Source organism: Gasterosteus aculeatus, chromosome 4 (assembly GCF_964276395.1).
Source record: "Gasterosteus aculeatus chromosome 4, fGasAcu3.hap1.1, whole genome shotgun sequence".
NCBI classification, from domain to species: Eukaryota; Metazoa; Chordata; class Actinopteri; order Perciformes; family Gasterosteidae; genus Gasterosteus; species Gasterosteus aculeatus.
Window position 1 is genome coordinate 19869935 of NC_135691.1, and position 6510 is coordinate 19876444.

The window sequence follows — 6510 nt, forward strand, 5'->3', positions numbered from 1 at the left end:
CATTACTCGTTGCAGATTTATGTATTATTAGTTACTGCAAGAAATCAAAAGATGACATCGCATCATCTGATCCATGCTAGAAAAAGAGAAGGAGGCCCTTTCAATTGTGTGCTTAAATGCTCGCAATATACGGTATAGTGGCCACTGATTACCCGATGAATTACAGGTTTTGTAAATACGATGTAAGCTGAAGTATCACAGCGAGCGCTTTCTACGGTTTGGGTTTGTGTGGCTTTTTCCACATTTTGTTATGTTGCAACCTTATTCCAAAATGGATTACACTGCATGAAAAGTGAGATTTTCGTCCCCGGAAATCTCCCTAATTTCCGACAATTTCCGACAATTTGCAACCCGCGCACGTCGCGTTTGTCTGTGCCACAAATTGTCGGAAACGAACCATGACGTAGGCGGAGAGCTGGCGGAGGTGCGAATGGCCCGAATTAGCATATGAATGCAGCGAAACCGCGGGTGGCCGAGCCGAGCGGGCTTGAATATCCTTACTCCTTATTGGATGAAACCACAACGTACTAACAAATAAAATCACTCGTGATTGGCAGCAAAACCACACCTGGGCAGACCAGGCTTGAGTTTCCTTGTTCATGATTGGATGAAACCACAACTTTCAATCACTCGTGATTGGTTGGCAGATCTGTCGCTATTGGTCACCCGCCTCATTTTATTTATATATTCATATTATGCTGTATATTCATTTCATGGTTATCCTATGCAGGCTACTACACTATTATTAGGATTCCAACCAGGACATCAATGAATTTATAGAGAAAATGAACATTTGACACATGTTTATGCAAAGAAAGAGCTTTATTAACAACACACAAACAACAACTACATACAAAGTGAGGATCTGCCCGCACTTGGGTAACGGCGGTTTAAAAACTACAGCTCAGTAAACTTTCCGTTTGCCTCCTCGGGGTTGTTGACCGTCACTAGCGCCGTGTTTTCCGAGGCAGGTCTGTTGTGCAGGCGGCTCTTGTGCGTGTGGCGACCGTACAATCCACCCGAGACCCCGCCAACAATGCCGTCCCCTCCGTCCGACGTGAGCTCTACGGTGGCGGATTTCCAGAGTTCCACCTCGTCATCAGCCAGCGCACTTTGTCTCGATTCCAGCAGCTGTAAAAACAACAATGAATCAGTACTGTGCGATGCGTACGGACACAACACATCGATCAATGCACCTGAAACAAGTCAGCAAATAAACTCTGACCCTCTTTCTTCTCGCTCGACTCCGCGCTGAATCCTTCGCAGCTTCCGCTCGCAATGAGTGTTCCGCCTGAACCTGAAGCTCCTGCGTCCCGTCTCACAATACGTCTCACAGGCGGCTGGAAAACAATTAAATGAGTGTGGTATGAATACAAAAAAAATCAAAATCAAGTCACAGTAACATTTAACAAGAAAGGATAAACAGTGTCACTTACACACAATGACGTTGTCTAAATCTGGACTTTTCCCGGAGCAAATACGAGGTCACCGTCTCATTATGAGGCGAGATTAGTCTGTGAAAACAAAATGCACAGTTATGATCGGTATCTATACGTATATATTCCCTTATAGCGCAGAATGAAAGCATATTCTTTAAATCTGACCCTTGCTCCGGTTCGTAGCGCCTGTAATTAGTCTCGGAGTTGTGAAGACGGTGCACCGCTTCCTGTAAACGACACGGCAAAGAAAACACACTTTAATAAAGCTGTTTCTGCTCACTTGTAAGGCTACTAGGCTACTCTTAGCTTAGCTTGAGGTTACGCTACTTTTAGCTTAGCCTGCAGTCATCGAACGTATTCTTAGCGCTATCTTGGGATCGGAACTTGGATCGGTTCCTCTCCTCCATGGACAGAAACCCGCAGAGTCCCGAACGCTCCAGTGGAGCGAACCGCTCGTTGATATCGGCAGTTTGTTGTTGGAGTTGACAAGACGATCCACTGAGAGCTTTCAGCAGCTTCTTCTCGTCTGTCTGCGGACTGGCCGAAAGTTGGTGACCGCGGAGAGGAGTTGAAGGCGAGTTGAACGCGAGACGTCGTCCAGCCATTATTCACGAAGCAGCAAAAACCAAACAAAGGAACTGGAGATACAGTTCTTCTGTGTATAGTAACACACACTGTCTATAGTAACACACTTGCATGCTCGTCTTGCAAGTACTGCTGTATCAGTCATGCCTATGACCTCACACGTGATTGGACGAGGAGTCTAAGGGTCCTCCAATCACATAGGAGGTTATTGTTATACGGAAGGATCAGTATTTTAGGAAGACAAATGGTTGGGACTTTGAAACAGCTGATATGCTTTATGTAAAGCAGTGTTTTGGTGTCAGCAGAACGACTTTCCCTAGAAAACTGTACAGTGGTGCCTCTTTCTCCATTCCACCAGACAATCTTGAGTCTGACAGACATGCAATGTTGACAATGTATAATCAGATGTACCCTTGTGTTACCGAGGTTGAATGTTTTGCCGTGACATGTAAACGGGTAACATATATGAATGTAACTTACTCAATCGATAGATGCAGAGCATAAATGTCAGCGTATGTTCATGCTAAGTGGTGTGGAAACACTAACAGTTTTGAGGAACCCGTCCTTGACCCTCTAGCAGAACCACGACCAGCCATTATAAAGCAGTTTATAGTTGTTAATGTTGTGTCAAAGGGTATGGCATTTAAACATGTTCTTGCACAAGTTTCCTGGCTTCATCTCCACCCGGACAGACATTTTTATGGAAAGCCAATAGAAGTTTGGGGCTTGCAGGGAACAGACACGTCGTACCCAGCATCATTTCTGCCAGTTGAGCGCATTGCTAGAAGATGTGTGGTTAATACATCCTCTGTGCATTTAAGAAGACCAAAGAAAAGGTCACTGTAGTCCTGCCACTATGCACTGTAGTTGAGTTCTAGGAGACTATGATCTCTGCAGACCCCTTATGCTGATTCAAATGTTGTTTGCATGGAATGCTCATTTTACCTTGATTAAAACTCATCTTTTAAGGAAGTTATTGTGTGTATCTTTTTTACATAACATTTGCCATTGCTAATGGCGTACACAGTAATCTAGCATATTTGAATTAAATAAATCAATTCAAGCTAAAATGTAAGACTATAATTAGGCTACTGAGCCTGATCTAAAAAAAATGTCACCTGGGCTAAAACTCCCTCTGCAACCCTGATTTGCATTTGTATAGCTCACAGCATTTTCATTTACATGTCAAAGCCTCCCCTAGAATTAGGAGGAGGGGGGTCATGGGGGGACAACTGCCAAGGGAGGCCCACATCAATTTCTGACAATTTCCGGCAGTTTCCGGCGTTGCCTGCAAATTGCCGCAAACCTGAAATTCCACGACAATTTACAGTGCCGCATACTGCCGAAAATCCCACTTTTCATGCAGTGTTAAATTCATTATTTTCCTCAACATTCTACACACAACAACCCATGATGACAAAGTGAACTGTTTTTTGCAAATCTTTGCAAATGTGTTAAAAAATAAAGAACGAAAACATAACATGTACATAAGTATTCACAGCCTTTGCCATGACACTCAAAATTTAGCTCAGGTGCATTCTGTTTCCACTGATCATCCTTGAGATGTTTCTACAACTGAATTGGAGTCCACCTGTGCTAAATTCAGTTGATTGGACATGATTGAGAAAGGCACACACCTGTCTATATAAGGTATCACAGTTGACAGTGCATATCAGAGCATAAACCAAGCCATAAAGTCCAAGGAATTATTTGTAAACCTCCGAGACAGAATTGTACCGAGGCACAGATCTGGCGAAGGGTACAGAAAGATTTCTGCAGCATTGAAAGACCCAATGAGCACAGTGGCCTGATAGAGCTCCAGCGTTGTTCTATGAAGAGAGGAGAACCTTCCAGAAGGACAACCATCTCTGCAGCACTCCACAAATCAGGCCTGTTTGGTAGAGGGGCCAGACGGAAGCCACTCCTCAGTAAAAAGCACATGACAGCCCGCCTGGAGTTTGCAAAAAAAGCACCTGAAGGACTCTCAGACCATGAGAAACAAAATTCTCTGGTCTGATGAAACAAAGATTGAACTCTTTGGCCTGAATGCCAAGCGTCATGTCTGGAGGAAACCAGGCACTGGCACATTTTGGAAAAAGGCTGTAACATAACAAAATGTGGAAAAGTGAAGCGCTGTGAATACTTTACGGATGCACTGTATATAAGCTGCACCGGTCTGTAAGCCGCAGGTGTTCACGCGGTAGTAAAACGACTGCTGACGCCGAGTTGTCCATGTCGGAGTTGACATTGCCGTCTCCAACCATTGATTCATTAATAGCAAGTTTACGTACAGCCAGTGGTGTAGTCTACGTGACACGCAGGTATACGCCGTATACCTAGTAGGAAAAGTCAAGGATTTCTGATACCCTCCAACGAACGCGTGATGATACGAAACAACATTGTTTCCACTCCCTCCAGGAAATATACAAGACCACGAATCGTTACTGATGGATTCATTCCATTTATGGACATCTCTCTCTCCACACCATCTTCATACACCTTTATCGACTTGTCGTTCACATTGGTATCCAGCGTCGAACTATAACACATTGACAGGCTTCAAGCTATCGTCATACGTATTGAAAACAAATATGTATGACAAAACCTTAAAAATAACGAACCTCACTGGCTGCACACGACCAAGAGGGGAATGAGAACACTTTAAATCAATGACTACTTATTGGGCACCCTGTCTTTTTAATTATTAATCATTTTGCGGAATATTAACGCTACTTGATGCTTCACATGCTACTTGGGCTTCGTGACACTAAACTATGTCCCTGCGAAAGGAATTAAGTAAACATAGTTGTTACTTAGTGTAAATTAAACAAAAAATACATGTTCCACAAAATGCACAACAACCAATAAATAAACAAGTGCATCAAAATGACAAATTATATTCATGACAGTTAAAATCTGACTCCGAGCCGTGTAGGCTCCTATTCAAACTCCCCGTTGGCCCTAGTGTATAAACCGCAGGGTTCAAAACGTGGGAAAAAGGTAGCGGCTTATGGTCCGGATTTTACGGTGACTAATAAATACACTTCCGCTCTTACAGAAACACTCAATACTGTAAACCGTTAACAAATTATATTAATAGTTTGAAGTTAAAAAAACGTCCTTAATGTAGTCAATCGTCGTCTTGTGCTTTAAAAAAAAAAAAGTATTGGTTTAGGCACTGGTATGTTTTAAACATTGTTTTCGCCACGATATCGTAAAAAATCCAAATCATACCCATTCCTAGTGGATAATTGTAAATGTTTTTCTTGTTGCCATACACTGTGTATGCTTTTGAATTCTCATTGTTTGTTAGTTTAAATACTACATCATCTTCTCACTTTTACTTGTACACACCGAGATTTCACAAAATGTTTAGTTATGGAATTCATGTCATGGATATCCATTGGTCATCATTGGACATGTCTTTTTCACATAATTATTATTGAGGAAATTCCAGCATCTTTTGAAAGCACGAATATAAAATAGTGTAGATTGAGCAAACAAGTGTTAAAACAAATTAGGATATGGAGATCTTTTGTTTCAAATTTTTCCAGAGTCATGCAGTATTTAGATCATTTAGTCCTGTATTTGAATAACCATCACCAGCAACACTTTACAAAGCAGACGAAGGACATCTGTGAAGTCAGCACATTGAGCTCTACTTATTTTTTTTATCATAGTCCATAACTCTACAAATTGTGTCCCTGTGACCTCAACATAAGTCAATGGAATCAGAAATTGCATAAATGTTGATAATTATGGCTGTTTATCAGTATTGATATCTAGGTGCAGTTCTGCACGCTGGGCCAGCAATAATGCAATTTTATTCCAGGCGGAAGAGAAGGGGAATTAAATCATGGGACTGGAACAGGATGCCCTGGGAGATAACCAGGGTAAGCCAAAGAGGACACCTGAGCTCTCTCAAGGATGGATGCTCACGGGGAAATATAGATGCTGCTGTGAGGACCAGTACTTTGCATCTTGTATCCAGGTTTAAAAACAAAAAAGTCAAATCTTTTTTTTTTCATCCTTTTTGAGAACCATAAAGCTGATTGTCAATTTAATCACAATAACATAAAATGAATATTTAACATATTGCATGAACAGTTCCGTGGTTTCATTTCATTATTAAAATTGAACATCTATTAAAATTCATCTATTGCATTTCAGTATTTAAATTACCCTTAACATTGTGGTCGCGTTGAGATTTCAAATGAAGTGTGCAACGCAACACAATGAAATGTTGATATTAACTGCGCAGACACGTGCCAAATAACACTAAACTAATGCAAGTTATAAGTGTATTAATCTTTATTGATATACTTTACAAAGGATAAATGGAAATCAATTAATATGGCTGCTGGAGATTCTTTCTCTGAAGATGTCCCATATTTAAGAAAAGTAAAGTATGCCAATTATTATAAAAGAGATACAACGGATTGGATGCCACTCCTAAAGTTTCATAGCTGTGAAACAGAATATTGAA

The 6510-nt window shown here is 41.3% G+C and overlaps 1 long non-coding RNA gene across 1 annotated transcript; it reads right to left on the bottom strand.

The window, feature by feature from the left end:
- Positions 1-803: 803 nt before the first annotated feature.
- Positions 804-1586, bottom strand: LOC144406341 (uncharacterized). The gene is made up of 3 exons (XR_013467628.1): positions 1437-1586; positions 1226-1340; positions 804-1131 (listed from the first exon to the last, which is right to left on the bottom strand). It is a non-coding gene; the product is annotated as an uncharacterized LOC144406341 (long non-coding RNA).
- Between the last annotated feature and the right edge of the window lie 4924 nt (positions 1587-6510).